General features: G+C 45.6%; 1 protein-coding gene across 2 annotated transcripts in view; it reads right to left on the reverse strand.

Moving 5' to 3' along the window:
- MYO5B (myosin VB) overlaps window positions 1–20,277 on the reverse strand; it is a 382,756-nt gene that overhangs the window by 337,687 nt on the left and 24,792 nt on the right. The gene's annotated exons all lie outside the window — the stretch shown is intronic.

Raw genomic sequence — 20,277 nt, forward strand, 5'->3', positions numbered from 1 at the left:
CTCCGTCTACACACTCAGGGAAGTGACAGCTTACAGACACAGTTTCCATCCTACCTCATCCCTGATGAAACCCTAAATCCCCATTTCGAGCCTGGAATGCCTTCTTGTGCTGTAGAACTGGATGTCTAAAGGCTTGAAGGTCAGGACCACCAGCTGTTCCACAGACGTCTCGACCCAACCTGCCCCGAACAACTCACCATCCTCCCCCGCCCCTCTTCTTCCCCACACTAGGTTCCCTTCTTTAAGTGTCCAAGTCAGAATCCTGGGAGTCATCCTTGATTCTTTCCCTGTACCTGCCCCACCCAGTGAGTCTGCAAGTCTTCCTGGAACCGCTCTCAAAGCAGGTTTCTCCTCTAATCACAACTACTGCTTCCTCCTGAGTCACCTGAATTACTCCAGTGACTTCCTGCTGAGCACCCTTGCCAATGCCTCCAACCCCCCACACGGCACATGGTCTGTTTACTATATGAAGCTCATGACGTTCACTGAGCAACTACTGTGTGTCAGGCACCATTCACGGCCCTGAGGATACAGCTGTCAACCAAACAGACATGATCCCCATGCGCATGGACCCTATATCCTAGTGATGAAATTGACTCTAAGTTCCATTTAGGGCTCCCCATTGCTTCAGGTAAAATCCAGACATCTTAGGTAGCACACAAGACCTTTCCTGACCCCAGTGCCAACGACCTCACCCACCTCACTGGTTACCACTTCTTGCCCCCCATCCCTGAGACCCCAGACATTTTGGACCATTGCCACTTCCCTGAGTGCACATTGCTTTTTTATTTCTGTACATGCTCTTCCCACTGCCCAGAACACTCTTCCCTTTTCTGCCTAGTTACCATGTCCTCTAAGTCTCTGATCAAGTGTCTCCTCCTCCAGGAAGCCTTCCCTGACTTGATTCATTACCTTTCATCAGAGCCCTGTGCAGGCCTCTGTCACAGCACTTGGCACACAGTCCCATATTTGTGGGTTTAATCTCCCCCACAGGATCAGAAGCTTCTTTAGAAAAGGCCCTGCTCCATCCCTCATCTCTCTCGCATATCTGGCACACTGACACATAAACACGAAATACTTAGGGATCTGCTCCTAAGGAGCTCGATAACTATGCTGCCAAATCCTAGGATCCTGTGGGGTAGACAAGGGGTGGAAACGGTTACCAGCACTGATGGGTGTGAAAAATGCCACAGCCCATAACCAGAGATAAAGCTATACTACTACGACTCTACAGCCCCCTGCCCACCTCTGCTTTCAGGTGCCCTCCATATATGAATACACTGTGCCCCTAAAAGGCTCACAGTCATTAGAAAGCACGTGCACCAGGTTTTAAAGTTAAAATGTCAAGTTCAGCTTTCAGGAGCCTGCCTGTGACCCCCTGGATGCCTGCCTTGGATGCTGTCTCCTAAAACAAGCTTCCAGTCTTTCCTTGGATCTGATTCAGAGACATCTTGGCTTCCTTTTTATTCCAGGCTTCAGTTTTGCTTTCGCTTTATTGTTCTTCCTAACCCCCCACACACACCTCCCTCCCACCCACCATACCTTCACACACAGTGAAAACAGCTCCAATAAAGAAACATGCCAAGACGTCAGACTGGGTTGGCATGCCAGTCTGACATTCCAAGGATAAGGAATTTCCATCACACTGTACCCACCGTGAATTCTTCCCGTAACAGTGGACCGGACACCACCAGTTCTTCCCCTACTTCACCCAGAGGTGTCAGTCATTCTGGGTCTCACCTCCCTCGTGAAGAGTCTAAATCCCAAGGATCATGATTCAAGATCGAATCCTAAAATTCTATTATCAGGGCTTCCTGGATACTGGTGGGCTCTGCTGTCAGATCTAGCTCGAGCGACCTCAATGCCATCACTCCACGTGCAATCGTACTCTGAACCTCATAGGTCCACTCATTTGCAAGTGTTTCTTAATGTGTTGCTCTTCCTTTTTGTAAAAAAAGGCATTAATATGACTTGAAAATGTTAATTCATTACTGTTTTCCTTTTTTGAACTATAATATTGTATTTGCTGATTTAGTTCATTATTTTTTCCCTGCCACAATTATACACATATGCGAAGTCCAATAAAAGAAAATTTTCAGTGTCACAGGAAAAACACTTGATCCTAGTAAGAGTTAATATGTGTTAGTTTCCCTTCTGAAACCCTGATTTGTTAAAAAGCCTGGGCAGAGCTAGGACTGGACTGTATCAGAGATCTCTGTTTTGGACCACTGGAGTACATAATTTTCAAGGGATGTGAGGGAGATCAGCTCTCTGACCTGGTCACCTGGCATTGCTGGGGGATCTGCTAAGCTTCTTTGGGGAAGGGTCCACTCTGAATCCCACCAACTCCTGGGTTCCAGCTTCCTCAGCCTACCTTCCAGCTCCAGGGATGCACCAAACCGCCCCCTGCCCCCCCAGAGAGCCCGTGTCCCAGGGGAACACCCACCCAGTTCAAATCCTCCTTGGCCTCTGATCTAAGAAAGCTGGAGGCATGCTGAGAGCGGTAATTGGAATGAAGAATTATGTACACGGGAGAGGTGAGTCATCATAACGAGGAAGTCCTCTCCGGACCGCAGTTCTTCAGCTGAAGACCAACACGTTATACAGCAGTTCAATTTTCAGGACCTTGTGGAAAGCACAGCCTGCTGACCCCGTGTCCTGGTTGAGCGCCCCCTTATTTCCTGCTGAGATGGCAGGCAATTAATTAAAGCCACCTGCCTAGTCATACAGCATAAGCTGCTTCACAGAATCTCAGAGGCTTCCCTGGGTGTCCCAGGGCTTGACCCACAGAGAAAGTACTCCCTCACTGGAACCTGTACGGAACATTCAGGGATGATGAGTCTGGGTTAAGAAACTAAAGACATCCCTCCTATATTGAGAGAGATGAAAGATGACAGGTAATAGTCTAGCAAATGAGGTGCCACTGCTTTCAGCATGATTCCAAGGACAGCTTTTTAGTGATTTTTATTTCAGATTTGACTAAAACCTTAAGCACTGAGACCAGAAAGGAGCTTAAAGCATTATCCGTTACCCCGATCACCACAAGACTGACTGCCCACAGGTCTTGACACCACAAGTTTTCCCAGGTAAGAACCACATGAGAACAGGTGATCCCTGTACACCACCACCCACAGGCCCAAACGACCAAAGAAACCTGCCTAAAATGTTTTACTGTGATTTATACCTTGAATTTACGACTCAGAAAACCTAAAATAATCATTTCCTAAGTTCTGATACTGGGGTTCTTAAAACCTACATAAAGTGGGTGTCAAATCTATGTATATTAGTTGGTGTTCATCAAAAACACGTATTCTGCAAAACTAAAAACCAAAAATAACGTCACACTGGAAAGTTACTCATGCCCTTTGTTCATACATTGGTGAATTCTGGATTCCACTCTGAGGCAAGCAGCAACTAGAGTTTATTTCCCTTATAAAAGTGCAGGAACTCAAACTAAAATTATTACCAGTAGCATGGTAATGCAGATTTGAAGTAGTCGTCTCATTGTCAGGGCTATAAAGTAATTGTGAGTTTCTGATTAGGTCTTCCACAAGAATATCGACGTCCTATGGCGCAAATTAATCACCTAACGTTCCAGCTTACCCAGAAGGATAACATGGCACATTTGCATTTTATACACTCTAATTTCAGTAAAAAGAGTATGGTCATGTTCATTGTTTGGGAGGTTAAAACTAAGGATGTCTTACGGAAGGCACCAAAATATAATGCCCCAAGTGTTCACTTCAAAATAGTGACTCTCAAGCTAGGAGGGACCCCGTGTGCAATGAGAAATGTTATCTTAATAATAACGCAGGACACAGAATATTAGAAACTCCTAAAGGATGGAATATATTCTGGCAACTGATAAGCATCGCAGCAACCTGGGAAAAATACTTTGTTTTCCTTATAAAAATAAAACAAGGGCTTCCCTGGTGGCGCCGTGGTTGAGAGTCCGCCTGCCGATGCAGGGGACACGGGTTCGTGCCCTGGTCCGGGAAGATCCCACATGCCGCGGAGCAGCTGGACCCGTGAGCCATGGCCGCTGAGCCTGCGCATCCGGAGCCTGTGCTCCGGAACGGGAGAGGCCGCAACAGTGAGAGGCCCGCGTACCACAAAAACATAAAAAATAAAAAAATAAAACCACGTCAGCCTGTGAGTGGGGATTTGAGCAAAGCCTGTGTACAAGACCACACTATCCTTGCCTCCCAACTCCTGCAGCCTTGGAACGCATCTCCACCACCATCCGTACCTTCCCACCGTCAGGAAGCACATGATCAGCTGGTACAGCAAGATGCCCGTGAGGCCAAGGACCTGGCTGAACCCCGACAAGGGCAGTCAGCTTCCCTAGGCTCTGTGAACACGGGGGTCCCTTCAGGGCCAGGGCTCCATGGGTGTGCGGTCGCCTCACAAAGCCTGCCTTATTTATGCAGAACCTCCACACGTGTGTGTGTGTGTGTGTGTGTGTGTGTGTGTGTGTGTGTGTGTAGGTGTGCGTGCCTGGAGAATTACAGAGGTTGCCTCTGAGAAAGGAGGGATATGGGCACGTGGGCTTCACTTCTTATTCCAGAGATCCCTATGTTGTTTGTATTTTTACCAAATTATATTGATTGTGTGAAAAATTTTAAAGCTTACCCAAAAAGTCAACAAGAAACGTCTGACAATCCACGACCACATGACACTGAGGGCAAGAATCCCCTTTCTGTTTGCTAAATTTGGCCCCCTTTGTTCTTAAACTTTGAACCGTTAACGCTCCACCATGCCTTCCTTGATTAGTAACGGTAACTCCGAGCCCGCCAGCATGTTGGGGAGAAGCAGGCAGAGTTCAGGTGGTAAAGTCAAGGTGGGGCTCAAAGACCTTGGGAGAGTCCTCAACCATCTCGGTGCCTTGTGTCTAGTCTACAAACATCAGTCTGAGTTCACATCTGTTACCTATTATCTGGAAGTACCATGAGGGCATTTAGTTCAAACTGCTTAACAAGCAAAAGCACAGATTAATAATCCATTAGCTTGTTTAATAAGCACTTCTAACTGGGACAGGCCACAGTGAGGTAGGAGTGACTGGAATTAGTCACAGCAAGGGCTGTTTGAGGCCCTGGAATGAATGCGTAAATTCTCACCTGTCCAAGGTGGTTCTGCTACAACCCTGCCTGACACTAGCTATTAAGTTGTACACTTAGGTTTATAAGGCCAGCACTCACAAGTCTATCTTCCAAGTACTTTGCTTGTAGCACAGTAAAGAGGTAGCAGAACAGACTGGAAAGGTCTGCTGTAGAGCAGACAGACCTTAATCCCAATTGCAGCTCTTCTTCTAGTGGTTTTAACTCACAGACTAATGTAAAAAATAAAAGTTAGAAAAAAACACTTTTCCAAATTTATATGCGTCAACGTATATGTCTCTGACATGAGGAGACACTCCATAAACAGTAGCTGCAATCACTCCAGGTAAGAAGCAATCGTGTGGCACAAACAACTAGACTTCATTTCATGTATGCACAGTGAGCTAAGAATGATCTCTTCTGGTATAAATTTAACTAAATATATTTAGCCTTTAACTAAAACAAAGCTCTTCATTAGTAGAGCTTAATATAACTTTAACCAGTATTCTTACCATCATCTTTTAAAATACGACCCATATTAGGGCAAGATTTAAAAGGACTACAAGTGCCTGTATTCAACCAGCTATGTGTCTTGGTAATCCTTGAGTAAAAGTTTTTTCATCTCACCCTCAATATTTTGAGTTAAAATCTTCCTAATGTTTGTACACTCACCATTGCTTCTAACCACCTTCCAGCAGTTTATTTACATTCTAATGAAAGAGTCCTGATGCTCCCAAATTATTCAGAGAAGAGTCATTAAGTTGCTTTGCCTGGCTCTCCCAATACACGCAGTGAGTTGTTTCATCCTATTTCTTCTATCAGAGCAGGTGCAAAAAGGAAGAGGAAAAAGCTAAGTGTGTTTACATAAGACTTGGCAACTGTCTTTTTACCAATCAGAAAAGTGACCTCCTCTCTGACTAGTTTATGAGAGGTAGAATTTCTGAGCACTAAACGGAATCTCAGAAACCGAGACAAATAGATCTAAAAATGCTTTATGAAATAGGAAGGATCGCAGTGTCAGAGATGACTTCGAGGTAAGTTTAAATGGTGGGTTTGTTTTGTTTTGTTTTGTTTTGGGCTACGTTGGGTCTACGTTGCTGGACGTGGGCTTTCGCTAGTTGCGCGAGCAGCGGCTACTCTTCGTTGCGGTGCGCAGGCTTCTCACTGTGGTGGCTTCTCTTGTTGCAGAGCACGGGCTGTAGACGCGCAGGCTTCAGTAGTTGTGGCTTGCGGGCTCCAGAGCACAGGCTCAGTAGTTGTGGCACATGGGTTTAGTTGCTCCGCAGCACGTGGGATCTTCTCGGACCAGGGCTCAAACCCGTGTCCCCTGCATTGCCAGGTGGATTCCCAACCACTGCGCCACCAGGGAAGTCCCTAATGTGTTTTTAAAAGTTAACTTCAGCTCCTTTCATACTAACAGGCCAAGAGCAGGAACTAGAAGAGGAAATAAATGAATAAAATGGCACCTGCTGTGGTCATGCACAAAGAGAGAGGTTCCAGTGAGGTCCCATGCCTTTCTGGGACCACAGCCTCAACAGAGTCTTCAGACTGTTCCAATTCAAAGCCAAATGAACCAGCACTCAACTACCCAGAGCCAGTCCACTGGGCTTCCAGAACTATTTAACATGGATTAAAAGAAGATATATTTCGTATTTAAAATCAACTTTTAGGAGACATCTTCCATCAGTACACAAGCACCACAATCTCCTATGCCTTCCGCCGCCTTAAGTAGACTTCAATTTTAGAGCAGCTCTAGATTCACAACAAAATTGAGCAGAAAGTAGAGCGAGTTCCCACGTGCCCCCTGCCTCCACACACGCACAGCCTCCCCACGATCGACACCCTCTCAAGAGTGGTACATCGCATGTCAATGCAGGCTCATCAGCTGTTAACAACACTCAAAGACCAGAGTTTAGGTTTCACTCTCAGTGTTTTATGTTTCATGGGTTTTGACAAATGTATAATGACATGTGTCCACCATGACAGTATCATACAGAGTAGTTTCACTGCCCTAACCATCCTTCCCTTCCTACTATCCTCTTGCAACCACTGATATTTTCACTGTCTCCATAATTTTGCATTTCCAGAATGGCTTATAGGTGGAATCACACAACATGAAGCCTTTTCATATTGGCTTTTTGTTGTTGTTTTTTTAATACAGCAGGTCCTTATTAGTCATCAATTTTATACACATCAGTGTACACATGTCAATCCCAATCTCCCAATTCAGCACACCACCATCCCCACCCCACCGCGGTTTTCCCCCCTTGGTGTCCATACATTTGTTCTCTACATCTGTGTCTCTATTTCTGCCCTGCAAACCGGTTCATCTGTACCATTTTTCTAGATTCCACATGTATGCATTAATATACGATATTTGTTTTTCTCTTTCTGACTTACTTCACTCAGTATGACAGTCTCTAGGTCCATCCACATCTCTACAGATGACCCAATTTCGTTCCTTCTGTGAGAAGCCAGATGATGTGACCACGCGCTGCACTCTGAGAGCAACCGGGAGCTGGAAGCCTGGGCTCTGCTGCTGTTGAGCTGGGTGACTTTGGATGGCACTTAACCTCTCTCTGCTTGAGGTTTCCTGGGTTCCAAGTTTAGGCCCAGCCTTGGAAAATGGTTATGGGGGTCAAGGAGGAGAATAAGCATGTGGAAGCACTTTGAAAATGCCAGCTGGTTGGAATGTATGAAAAGTTTTCTGCAAGGACTGAAATCATTACATATCCGAGTCAGAAAGTGGAGGAAGGCATCTTTTTTTCTTTTTTTTGACAACACAGGGAGGGAGGAATATATGTCGCACCAAAACTTGTGCCTGATTTCTTAGGTCTTTCCGAAGGTCAGAGGAGCTCTGCCTGTGCTTAGCTGTGGGTTTGGTTCACCTAACTCTGAGGCTGACTGTATCTCCACTAGGGTCTGTTTAGTTTCAGACGTGAATGACAGCTCTAGACAAACCCATCTTACTTCCTTGAGAGTCTACCCAGGGTAATGAGTTTAAACTTTCTCTTTGTCTCTTGTGGTTGTTAGTCTTCACGCATGAGAGGAGCTGTAGAATGACAGTGCTTTGTGCAGCCAGCTCTTCTCTGGAAACGCCGAGTAATGGTGAGGATAAGAGCAGACCCAGTGGTGCACGTTTCCGTGTAATCTGAGCTTCGTGGTGATCCATACACATTAACATTCTTAGCTAGGCATCAGATATTCGGCAAGCTTCTCCACACGCCAAGAGGTTATAACACAGCTCCTTCCTCAGAGCACACTGACTCCTTGGGGAGACAGTGACCAGGCAGGCTTAGACTGGGAGCTGGGCAACTGACATTCCCATTTTAGTGCTCTCAACCCTGGACTCTGACCTTGGCTAAATCTGTCATCTCCATGCGCCCTTGGGATTTTCCCTTCAAAATGAGGACTTTGGACCAGGTGATATTGAGGGGTCTCCCCAGGTACATTCCCTATTATAGGAGCCTGTCCATTTACAAAGGTAATTGATGATTAAATTGTAAACTGCATGAACAGTACATGTAGTAAGAACTTCACACAAGGGAAAGGCGTAATTCTGGTTCCTAAGGGTCAGAAATGGCTTTGCCAAGAAGATAGAAAAGGAGGTGGAAAGTCTAAATATATAAGAGCAGGGAGTAGAGGCTCACCTGCCCAGTTGAGGTGTTGGCGTAGGAAAGGGCAAATTTGCTTGAGGGTCTAGAGGTTCCTGGCAGTATCCACCTGTGAGCCAATGGGAGACTCAGTGATCTTTCTTTTCCCTTTTTTGTGCCATAAATACCTGTGTATCTGATATGCCAGAGACTGTTTCTGCGTTAGACACGTGGGTCCAAGAAGACCTTATCGTATCAAACTAATATAACTCGCTTATTGATGACTTTGAACTCACTACTTTCTGGTCCCTTCCCTCCTGGTCCCTGGTCCCTAGAACTCATGTTCTCAGGGAAGTGGCTTTGTGTGCACCCTTCCACATTAGATATGCTTCTGCTACCCTTTATTTCCACCTATGAGAATACCAGCATTTAGTTGTGGGAACTTCTTTTGTTATACAGAGTAAAATCTCCGAAGTTTTTCCGTAGAGTTTTAGTGAATTCTGATTGAGAATTAAAAAACCAAAAAACCAAGCTCCTATTTGTTCAATCAGTTCTTTAACTCAACCATCATTTAAGTGCTTACCCTGCACCAGGCACCGGGTATGCACTTGTAAACAAAACAGACATGGTTTCTGCCCTCATAGCTTTGGGTCTAGTGGGCGGGGCAAACACTAAGTCGGTACACAGATAAATGTGAGATGATCAATTTGATGGGTGGCGTAAGTGAAACAGAAGAGGATGACGCAAGAACAACAGGAGTACCTATTTCAGACCTGAGCGGGTGGCCTCATTTAGAAAGCAAGAGATGCGAAGAAGCTCCTGAGGGAAAGGAGCTCAGCTGGAGTCAGGGAGAAAAGTCTGTTTCAAGCAGAGGGAAAAGCTAGTGCAGAGGCCCAAGGTAGGGAAGAGCTTGTAATGTTGAAAGAACTGTAGGAAAGGTCAAAGGGGCAGGAATGCTGTAAATAACAGTAGAGGGGGCTAGATATGAAGATAGGGAAATAGGCCTAAATAGGGTCACTTAGGGCCTTTTGGTGAGGTAAGAAATTTGGATCTTATCTTATATTCAAAGGGAATCAATTGTTCATTTTTAAAGAGGGGCATGGCACGATTCAATATAGATTTAACTACTCATTCTGGCTACATTGTGGCGAGTGGTTGGGGGGCAGGAGTTGAGGTGGAGAGATCAGTTACAAGGGGGTCGTTGTGGCTTAGGTGAAAGACAGCACTGACTTGGACTTGAGTACAAGTGATGGAACTTGGCAGTAGCTGGGACGGGAGAGCTGATGGGAAGAGACGTCAATGTAGACTCCTAGCCTTTGGCTCTGTCATCAAAATGGAAATGCTGTATACTGAGACGCAGTGTGGAAACTCTTTCCCAGAATGTATTGGGGCACTTTATACCTAGGTAAGTAAAGCTAAAGACATAACCTTTACTGTGAGATGTGGGCCTTAACATTGCAAAACGGTGAATTTTATGTACTTGTTCGGTAGATGAAAATGACGTTAAGTATTTGGCTGTTTTTTACAAAACCTAAACATACTCTTGCCATAGAATTCAGCAGCCGTGCTCCTTGGTATTTACCTAAATGAGTGGAAAACTTATGTCCACGTGAAAACCTGCACATGAATGTGCGTAGCAGCTTTATTCATAATTACCAAAGCTTGGGAGCAACCAAGGTATCCTTAAGAGAGTGAGTGGATAAATTCCAGACAGTGGAATATTAACACCAAAAAGAAATGAGCTCTCAAGTCTTGAAAAGACATGGAGGAAGCTTAAATACATATTGCTATGTGAAAGAAGCCAATATGATACTGGGCACATACCCAGAGAAAACCATAATTCAAAAAGACACATGCACCCCAATGTTCACTGCAGCACTATTTACAATAGCCAGGTCACGGAAGCAACCTAAATGCCCATCGACAGATGAATGGATAAAGAAGATGTGGTACATATATACAATGGAATCTTACTCAGCCATAAAAGGAACGAAATTGGGTCATTTGTAGAGACGTGCGTGGATCTAGAGACTGTCATACAGAGTGAAGTAAGTCAGAAAGAGAAAAACAAATTCCGTATATTAACGCATATATGTGGAACCTAGAAAAATGGTACAGATGAACCGGTTTGCAGGGCAGAAATTGAGACACAGATGCAGAGAACAAACGTGTGGACACCAAGGGGGGAAAGTGGCAGGGGAGGGGTGGTGGTGGTGTGATGAATTGGGAGATTGGGACTGACATGTATACACTCATATGTATAAAATGGATGACTAATAAGAACCTGCTGTATAAAAAAATAAAATTCAAAAAAAACACAAAACAAATGTAACACTATGAAGTTATGAAGTACAATAAAATGAGGTATGCCAAGAAAAGAAAAAGAATATCCAATGTAAAGACAGAAGCAGAAGCGACAGTAGGGTCTGCCAGGTGTGCCTCTACATCCCTAACTTGGGCTCAATCCAGGATAACTGCTCTCCTGGCAATTCTTTTTTTTAACGTTTAGCAGCCATTTACAGAGGGTAAGGCTATATACCAGGCTCTCTAAGAGTTACCTTTACAGAGGCCACAGCCATAGGACCTCAGTGTTGAAAGGGGTCTTACACACAGGGCTTAGGAGGCAGCCATAATCTCTAAAGGAGAATCTATGAACCAGTTGACATTTACTTAACTTCAGAGACCATCGGCAACATCCTCCAAAAGGATAGATATTTTAATCCCCCAAAAGTAAGGACTATCTCGGGAAAGAATGGTCCCAACTGAATACATCCTGTGGACAAGCCATGGAGCGGGTGCACTCCCCACGGAAGGCCAGCCAGCTCCCGTGTGAGCACTCCCAAGGGAGCGGTCGGTAGACCATTCCAGTCTTCTGAGAGTCATGTCTTAGACTGGGCGGGAATCTCTCTCCCTGAGACTTTCACCCACTAGTCACAGCTGTGACCTCAGGGAGAGGAAATGACATCTTAAAGGCTGGCACAGAGTAAATCCTCAATTACATCAACTCTCCCCGTCCCTCCCCACTGCACTCTCAGTCCCACGCTAAGCTCAGAACATGTGGAGACAGTGTTCACACCCAGTGCCCACACCCAACTACCAACAGCAGCCCATTCTGAACTCATTCTCTAGAAGAAGCCCTGAAACATTTCAACCATTTCTCACATGGTTTGGTTTCCTGCCCCCCTCACCGCCCTGGCCTTTCTGCTCAAGATATGCTTCACTTTGTCCGTGTCCCTCTTACAGCACAGGACTCACCATCTGGGGGTCCGGCACAAAGCACTAAGGTCACGGTTGCCCCCTTGTGGAGCTCCCAATCTGGCTGAGAAAAATGATGATCTCACATTAAACGAAGAACCCTCTTTCCTCTCACCCCCGCCAAGAGCACACGCCCACACACTCAATTGTGTGACTAGACCACAGACACGGAAGGGATTTAGAGGAAGGGGATGGTAATAAGGCCTGGTTTCCGGGAGCCCAAGAGTCACTGCTCTTATCATATCCCACCTCTCCCTCAAAAAATCAGCCTGTGGAACACATGTGCAGCCCTGACGCCTCAGCTTCCCTCAGCCCCTGACACAGAGACATCAGTGACCCCAGAAAGCAGCCACGGGGACAATCAAGCTCTGGACAGAGTCCCCGCCGTGGGGCAACCAGGACGCAAAGGCCAAGAACTCCGGGGTCCTGAACACTGTCAGACACGGCTCTTGGGACGGGAGCCCCCTCCCAGCTGCCAAACCAGAGGCGGAGGTGAAAGTTTCTAAAGGAAAAACAGAACATGAAGTGTTTTGTTGTTTTGTTCTGTTCAGAATTAGAAGATGCCCACTTGAGGAAGCTGGGAGGCTGAGGAAACTAGCCAAGGGCAGGGCCACCAGATTTTTGCTAAACTGGTTTGGCATCTTCTTTTTTTTTTTTTTTTTGGTTTATGGAAATGACCACATACAAGGTAGCCTGCAGGCCAGGCAGATGGCCACCTTTCCAGCTGCAGTGCTTCCCGAGAGGTCGCCCCTGGCAAGGAGGCTTCACACATGCTCAAATTCTGTGTTTCCATCTTGCAGGCAAGGGCCCTTCCTGAAACTGTTCTGCCTGGCCCAAACTCTCTTTGAATCAGGTTCTAACACTTCTGCACTTAACATTCTTCGACAGCAACTGCAAGAGTAAGACAACCTTCGGAACCACCCCTCACCGCCCCATCCCAAGCAAGTTCCTGCCAAACGCTAGCATATTGCTGAATGTCACCACCACTCAGGGTAGGAATCCCTGTGCCCAATTTTGACGCTGCACGTTAAGGACAGCAGAAGAATGTCTAATAGGCTGTTAAACAATCTGGAAAGCCCACGCAATCTCCTAGTGAGGACAGCCTTTCCACAGAGGACGCCTTGCCTGTAAAGAGCAAATTTAGTTACGACTGCCAACACTGCTCAGCCGCAGCCCCGAGGAACCCATGAGAGAAGGCAAACCCCAGACCGTCAGGAAATCTGTGGCATATTCTAGAAGCCCTCAACCACATCACATCAACCCCTGAAGTACATCCCCTTCATGGGCTGATGCTGGAGGACATCAGATCAGACCACAGAGGGTCCACGGACCCTGCACTGTGCCAGCCTTTCAGAGGCAGCATCGTCTGCAACCCAGAGGTCAGCAGTGCACCACCCAGGCGACTGGAAGATGCGTCTCCTGGCGGTGCAAACCTCTCACAGCTGACCCCACTCCACCTTCTCCCCCTCACATCTCCGGGTACAGCAACATCCACAGGCAAAGCAAAGGGCCCTTGGCAGAGATCCCCTTTTACAAACTGCTCAAGGCAACCACGTTTTACATTTCAATGATTTTTTTGGTCAGTGTTCACGCAACTGTAAGTAATAACAAAAATGACTTCATGGAACACAGTGCGTGGAACGCAGTGCAATCAGCAGATCCTCTGAAACAGATTGCTACCAAGGGTGTCAGCTTTCCAAGACCCAAGATAATCTAAGACCTCATGTAGTGAGACCTCCAGCGAATGAGAAGCCCAGCCAGGCCTGCTTATATTTACTCCTTTCTCCCCATCCCACCTGTTTACTCTCCAAAAAGAGGAAAAGTCACGCATAAGAATTAATCCACCCTGATGTAGAACTAGAGTGAGGGGTTAACGAGGTTGGCCCCCACTCACTCAGAGAGATGTCTTTCCCCTGTGTGCCCGCCACTCTCCCAGGAGATTGGCAAGCAGGGGCCCCATGCGTGTTCTGGTTTTTCCCTCCCCAGCATTGTCCAACGTCGGCCCAGCTCTGCACACTTCATTTGCAAGGCCATTCTACTTTCTCAACCCATCACGTCAAGGGAGGAGACGATGCCCTGGCAGCACGTCTAGATGACTCTCCTGGGGCACATGATCTTAGTTTCCCCTCCTATCTTATTTCATTATCTTTAGTCCCCCACCAGCAGCCGAGGTGCCTGATACCTTGGGAAACTCTCTGCACTGCATTTCTGATAGGATTGTGAGCACCTTTCCTAACAAAAAAACAGAGTCCCAGGTCCGGTCAGCATCTCCTTCTAAAAAGCACTCCATTCAGCAGAGACCAGGCACCTCTCACAAACCAGGACTGTTCAGGCCGCAGCAGGAAGAACAAGTAACCCACGGAGCTGGCCTAGACTCTAGGTGGCTACTCTGCTTGTATCAGGGACAAGAGGAGAGAGGAGACATGAGCGTGATGCAAACTCAGATGCGCTCTGAGATCCCAAAACACAGATCAGATAGCCTCTAACATCCCTTCCAGAGCTGAATTCTATAAACTTCATATGATAGCCATGTGGGCAGGAACAGGACCTACTATTTGTAACACAAACAGCATCACAAAATAGTTCACACTATTTCAGGTGTAACATTCCAGACAAAGAAATATTCAAGGAAACTAAGAGTCTCTCTTCTGCCTGAAACCACAAGATGGTTTTTAGTGATGCTTTTAGGTTTTAGATGAAAAGGCCAATAGATCCTCATGCAGGACTTGGACCACAGAAGCTGGCTGTCAGGGGACTCACCATTCCTAAGCAGGGTACCTTTTGCATTACTACTTGTATTCTAGTGATCTTTATGAGTTAGTTACTTAGGTCTCGCTTTCACCCTCTATTCAGACCTCAAATGTGCCTTCTAAGGTCTGCACCTTATTATGGGTGGTAATCTCTTCAAGCAGTAACGCCCTAGCCGGGCCAGTGGCACTAGTGGCATGGCTGCCAACAAACACATCCCACCTGCAACTGGTGTATCCCCTGAGGAAGACAGGTAGCTTAACTGACGACTGAGCACTCCCTGCCCCATTTAACAGGACTTTCATTTAAGGGAAAGGTCCCCTCGATAAGGTATCTATGTACATTATACAGAATGTCTGTAACTCAGTGCTCCCTGTGGAATTAGATCTGTTTAATAAAATTAACAAGATTTTCAAAATGTGATGATTTTTTTAAATTTAGTTTCTTTTTTTTTTAATTTAGTTTCTATCAAGAGGGACAAATACAAAATGTACCTTCCGGTTGGAGCCAAAGCCGGGTTAAGAAATGTTAAGACCAGGTGTCAACTCAGCGCTGTTGCATCACAAGCTGTATTTTGCTCCCTGGAGGTCCCCCCAACCCTTCTATTGGGCGGGTAGCGGGGCGGGAGCAGGCTGCGGCTCATCAGGTATCTGACAGAGTTCTGAAGCATCTCTGGTGTGCCAGGCATGACCCTCACCTTGCACGGGGACCCCCAGAGGGGATGGCTGCAGGTTTACACACCAGGGAGGCTAACTGGTAACCAACTCAGGAGACACACATCTACCAGAAGGCCACTGATTAACATTTAACATAACTGGAAAATCAGCGCCAGCCAGATTCTCCTTCTCCCAGGGGTCTGCCCACTCAGAGTAAGGAGACAGCTGATGGAAGGCGGCAGACGGTTCCCTCAAGCTGCAAGGCTGGCACATGGCTCTCCTGCACCCCAAGGTTTGGATGGTTCATCCACAAGCAAACATTTTCTCCCAAAGTGATGGTTAAACTCTGACCACAACTTGTCGCTGTCCTCTTATCAGCTACCAGAGGAGTCATTACCTTTTGCCAGGTATCAGGTAGCGTGCCATTCGTATCTACCCCAGAATACACACTGGCCCCAGGACTTACTGGCCACACATTTTATGAGTGATCCCCCAGGTGGGTTCTCCTGACTAATGGGCAATGTTGGTCACAGAAGCCCAAATTATTTTATGAAATGGCCATGCTTAGTTTTCAGTTAAGCCACAGAAAAGACAGGTATAAGCACATCTGTTAAATTTTTTTAACCTGATGTTTAAACAGAAGTTAAAGTTCTAATAGATTAGAGTGTACCAAGTTAAGAATTATAAGCTCATTGCAAATAAATAAAATTTGAACTGCTTTGTACATAAAATATGAAGTAAAATTTCCCTTCTTACTCCCACTTCCCACCCCTACCAAGAGAAACCTCTTATTAGTTCAGGATTTTGATTGCATAATGTTCCTCATCAGGAGATTAGATTGAGTTAAATGTCTCATGAAAACACCACTGATAGGGACTCAATGTATGGCTAAAGGGGGACACTGGAGCTTTCCCCCCAGGTGTAACCTACTGCATTCCCATCTTTAGCAAAACCAAGTACAAGTATGCAACATTTCACTTTTTGAAGATCACAGTCTTGGATCTCAAGTTTTATTTCATTTGGAAAGAACTGCCAGTCTTGAATGCATATACTAAATCAATGGTTCCAATCTTTTAAGTGAATAGAAAAGAAGCCAAGAAAGTTTGAAAGGAAGAACTCCCTGGAAAGGATATTAAAGACCTACACAAGTTAACTAAATCCCCTAAGCACATTTTTAGTGACTGCTACCCTGGCAAGCACGCCCCAGTGGGTACGTTTGAACAAAGACCAAAGAATCTACTATATTTTCTTAGGAAAATTCTTTCTGTGTATTGCACAAGGTTCCCTCTGCTTTCGCTGCCCTGTATGCGCTCACAATTTGAAAGTTCAAAGGCCACTACTGTGCCCTCCTGCAGTGTGTTTGTATCACATGTCTCCGAATACTGAGGACGATTTTTTTTTTTTTTTTAAGGTATGAGACTTTGTAGTACTGACCTCTGAAACAAGAAGCCTTGAGCTACTGATGTGATGGGTGTAAGGACCCCTGGCAACCGTTTCATTCATCCTCCCTCAGTTCCACATTGTGTTCCATACTATTCAACCTCTCTCTTTAATCTAGAGATTGTCAACTGTCCCAACCTCTAGAGGCTTGATCTATAGCACATGAGAAATAAGTCTTTGGAGGCAAATAGCTATACAAATCAGAATTGGATTACCCCATGAAAGGTCATGGAAATGCTTTTCCTCTGTTGTCCTCTGGCCCAAATCCTACTGGCTCTTTAAGATTTCATTGGAGAGTCAATGCCCTCCAAGAAGCCCTCTTTCCCCCTGCTTCCCCAGCTGAGACAGGCAATGACCCATAATCAAGAAACAATCTCCTACGCCTAGGGCTCCTTTCGATTTTTTAAAGCAATATATATAACTTGAACGTTCAAGTCTCCAAAATAAATAAAGCCAAGCCCATCTGCCATCTGGCCCCATTTGTGAGGCAAAAGCACTTTATCATTTGTAAAAAAAAAAAAAAACCTATGTATAAAGGCCACTGCTGCCCTGGGGGCTTACAGTCTAGGTTAAACTAATAATTCAGAAATAAACCATTAGCGAAAGTTGTAAAATTTCACATAAAGCAAGGTTCTATGGTATTTAGATTGTACTTATATGAAGGACCACATGGGGCCTTGGCTGGCTTTTTGTTAATTCTAAATTATTCAGCACTGCATTGATAAACTGCTCATTAAAGTGCTAACCCCCTAAGGCACCAGTCCAGCTAAGAATGATCCTCTTGGTTTCATTACTATCTCTAAAAGCATGGAAGGCAGGACCTCTCCATTTGCCTTCCTCTCCTCAAACTTCCAGAACACACCAAGGGCCTTCATCCTTACACGTCAAACCTGTTCAACAGCTAAGGAAGCAGAGTGGGAAATCTGGTGACAAGGTGATTTACTGAGGTCCTTTTAGAGGCCTGCAGCTCCAGAAGACTCGGGAAAGAAGGACACTCCTGACACCTGGCATTTTAGAAAACAGTCTGTCTCTTCCATGAATATCCCTACATCTCCTTTGTCTCTCAGGTTGGAAGGGCCAGCTGCCCCCGTTAGGGGCCCCTCCCCCAAGTCCCCTTCCCCAACAGTCTCTGCAATAAGCTGGGGCTTCCCCACCCCCCTGCTCCTCAGCTACGCCAGGACCAGCCTGGACACTAGGTGAAAACTAAGGCAATATGAATAAAGTATAGACTTCAGTGTTTTAATATTGGTTTATTAATGGTAACAAATGTAGCATACTAACATAAGATGTTAACAGAGGAAACCAGGGATAGGGTACAAGCGAACCCTAGTATCACAATTTTTCTGTAAATCTAAAATGGTTCTAAAATAAAAGTTTATTTTAAAAAAATAACCTGAAATACTGACAATGTGGAGAAACAGGCTCATTCACACCGTCTGGCAGTTCCTTAAAAGCTCGACATGCACAACCGTGGAACCCAGCAACCATACTTCTGGGCATTTCTCAGAAATGGAAACCTACCTTCACACACACAAAAACCTGTACACCAGTATTTATAGCAGCTTTATTGTGATAGCCATTAGCTGGAAACAACCCAGATACCCTTCAGTGGGTGAACAGTTAAACCGTGGTACATTCTTACCATGGAATAATACTCAGTAATAAAAAGGGAATGAATTATCAATACACTCAGCATAAATAAATCTCCAGAGAATTATGCTGAGAGAAAAAGCCAATTCCAAAAGGTTACACACTGATGATTCCACACATAATATTCTGACAAAATTATAAATGGAGAGCCGATTAGTTGTTGTCAGAGGTTAAAAAGGGGGTGGGGGCAGGTGGAGACGGGTGTGGCTGTAAAAAAAAAACAATAGGAGGGGATCCCTGTGGTGATGGAAATGTCCTGTATCTTGACTGTATCGATGACAAAATACTGGTTGTGACATTGTACTATAGTTCTGCAAGACACTGCCATTGGGGGAAACTGACTAAAGGCTACAGAGGATCACTCTGCATTATCTGTTACAATTGCATGTGAATCTACAGTCATCTCAAAGTAAAGATTTTTTGTTAAGCCAGGAGGCCTGGACGAGCAGGTAGCCTAGAGGGAAGGGGTGAGGCCCAAGCAGAGATCTGAAGTCAGAGCCCAGATACAAGTGAGTGGGGGGTCCTCCAGCCAGGCTCGGCCCAGGGTTGAGACTCTGGAAGCAAAGTCCCCAGAGAAAGGGAGTACAAATATGGAAAGCAAGGCTGGCCTGGATTTGAAGGTATTGGTGTGGACTTCTATTTATGTTAAAACCCTTGGGACTTCCCTGGTGGTGCAGTGGTTAAGAATCCACCTGCCAATGCAGGGGACACGGGCTCAAGCCCTGATCCGGGAAGATCCCACATGCCGCAGAGCAACTAACCCCGTATGCCACAACTACTGACCCTGCGCTCTAGAGCCCGTGAGCCACAACTACTGAGCCTGCACTCTAGAGCCCGTGAGCCACAACTACTGAGCCCACGTGCCACAGTTACTAAAGTCTGTGCACCTAGAGCCCGTGCTCCACAACAAGAGAAGCCACCGCACTGAGAAGCCAGCGCACCGCAACGAAGAGTAGCCCCCGCTCGCCACAACTAGAGAAAGCCTGCACGCAGCAACGAAGACCCAACGCAGCCAAAAATTAATAAATTAATTAAAAAAAAAAAAACTAAGTGTACATGTGCATATGGGATTGTGTGTGTATACACAATCATTTCCTAGCTCTGTCCCCCTTAAAGGACCTGGGGGCAGCAACACTCCTGAGCAACCACTCAGTGCCCAGAAACTGGTTTCTAAGCGCCGCTCTCCACTAAAAGAACCAGACCTCCTTAGAGGAACGGCTGATTCTGGGCTTGGGCAGAGACACACAGAATGAGTCTGGAACGTGTTGTGGTGAAAAGTGATGAGAACGTGTCGAGAGGACACAGAGGTCAGTTTAAAGAAGCACTCATGGACCTCATCTGGGACAATCTAAACACCAAAATGAATGACCATCACGTATTATAACCCACTGAACAAAATACATGCTCACAAGCACATACAGGTAAGTGAATACATGGATATGTATGGGGAGAAGAGAAAGCGCTTCCTTACAACAGACGCCAACAAATAAATGGAGAAGGAATGAGGGTAATAACAAGTCATCATGTGGTAACCATAATATTAAAAATAAATTTAAGAGACATTGAGATGATAAGATTAGTAGATGAAAATGAGGCGAGAAAAAGAAATTTGTATCATCTCAAAGTATTTCTCACAAAATATTTATTACAAAAGGGAGAAAAAAGTAACTTCACGGAGGAGAAACCCAACCGACACACTCTTCAAGAAGTGATCAAAGTTACCACCACCAGAAACAGGACAAATCAGACAAAATGTGCCACCCAAGAGGCTGCAGTGGTCATCACAGTATCTGGCCCAAAATACCTACCCCAAATGGAGGGCCTTTCTAACAGTGACAT

Source organism: Tursiops truncatus, chromosome 13 (genome assembly GCF_011762595.2).
Source record: "Tursiops truncatus isolate mTurTru1 chromosome 13, mTurTru1.mat.Y, whole genome shotgun sequence".
In the NCBI taxonomy this organism is placed as follows: domain Eukaryota; kingdom Metazoa; phylum Chordata; class Mammalia; order Artiodactyla; family Delphinidae; genus Tursiops; species Tursiops truncatus.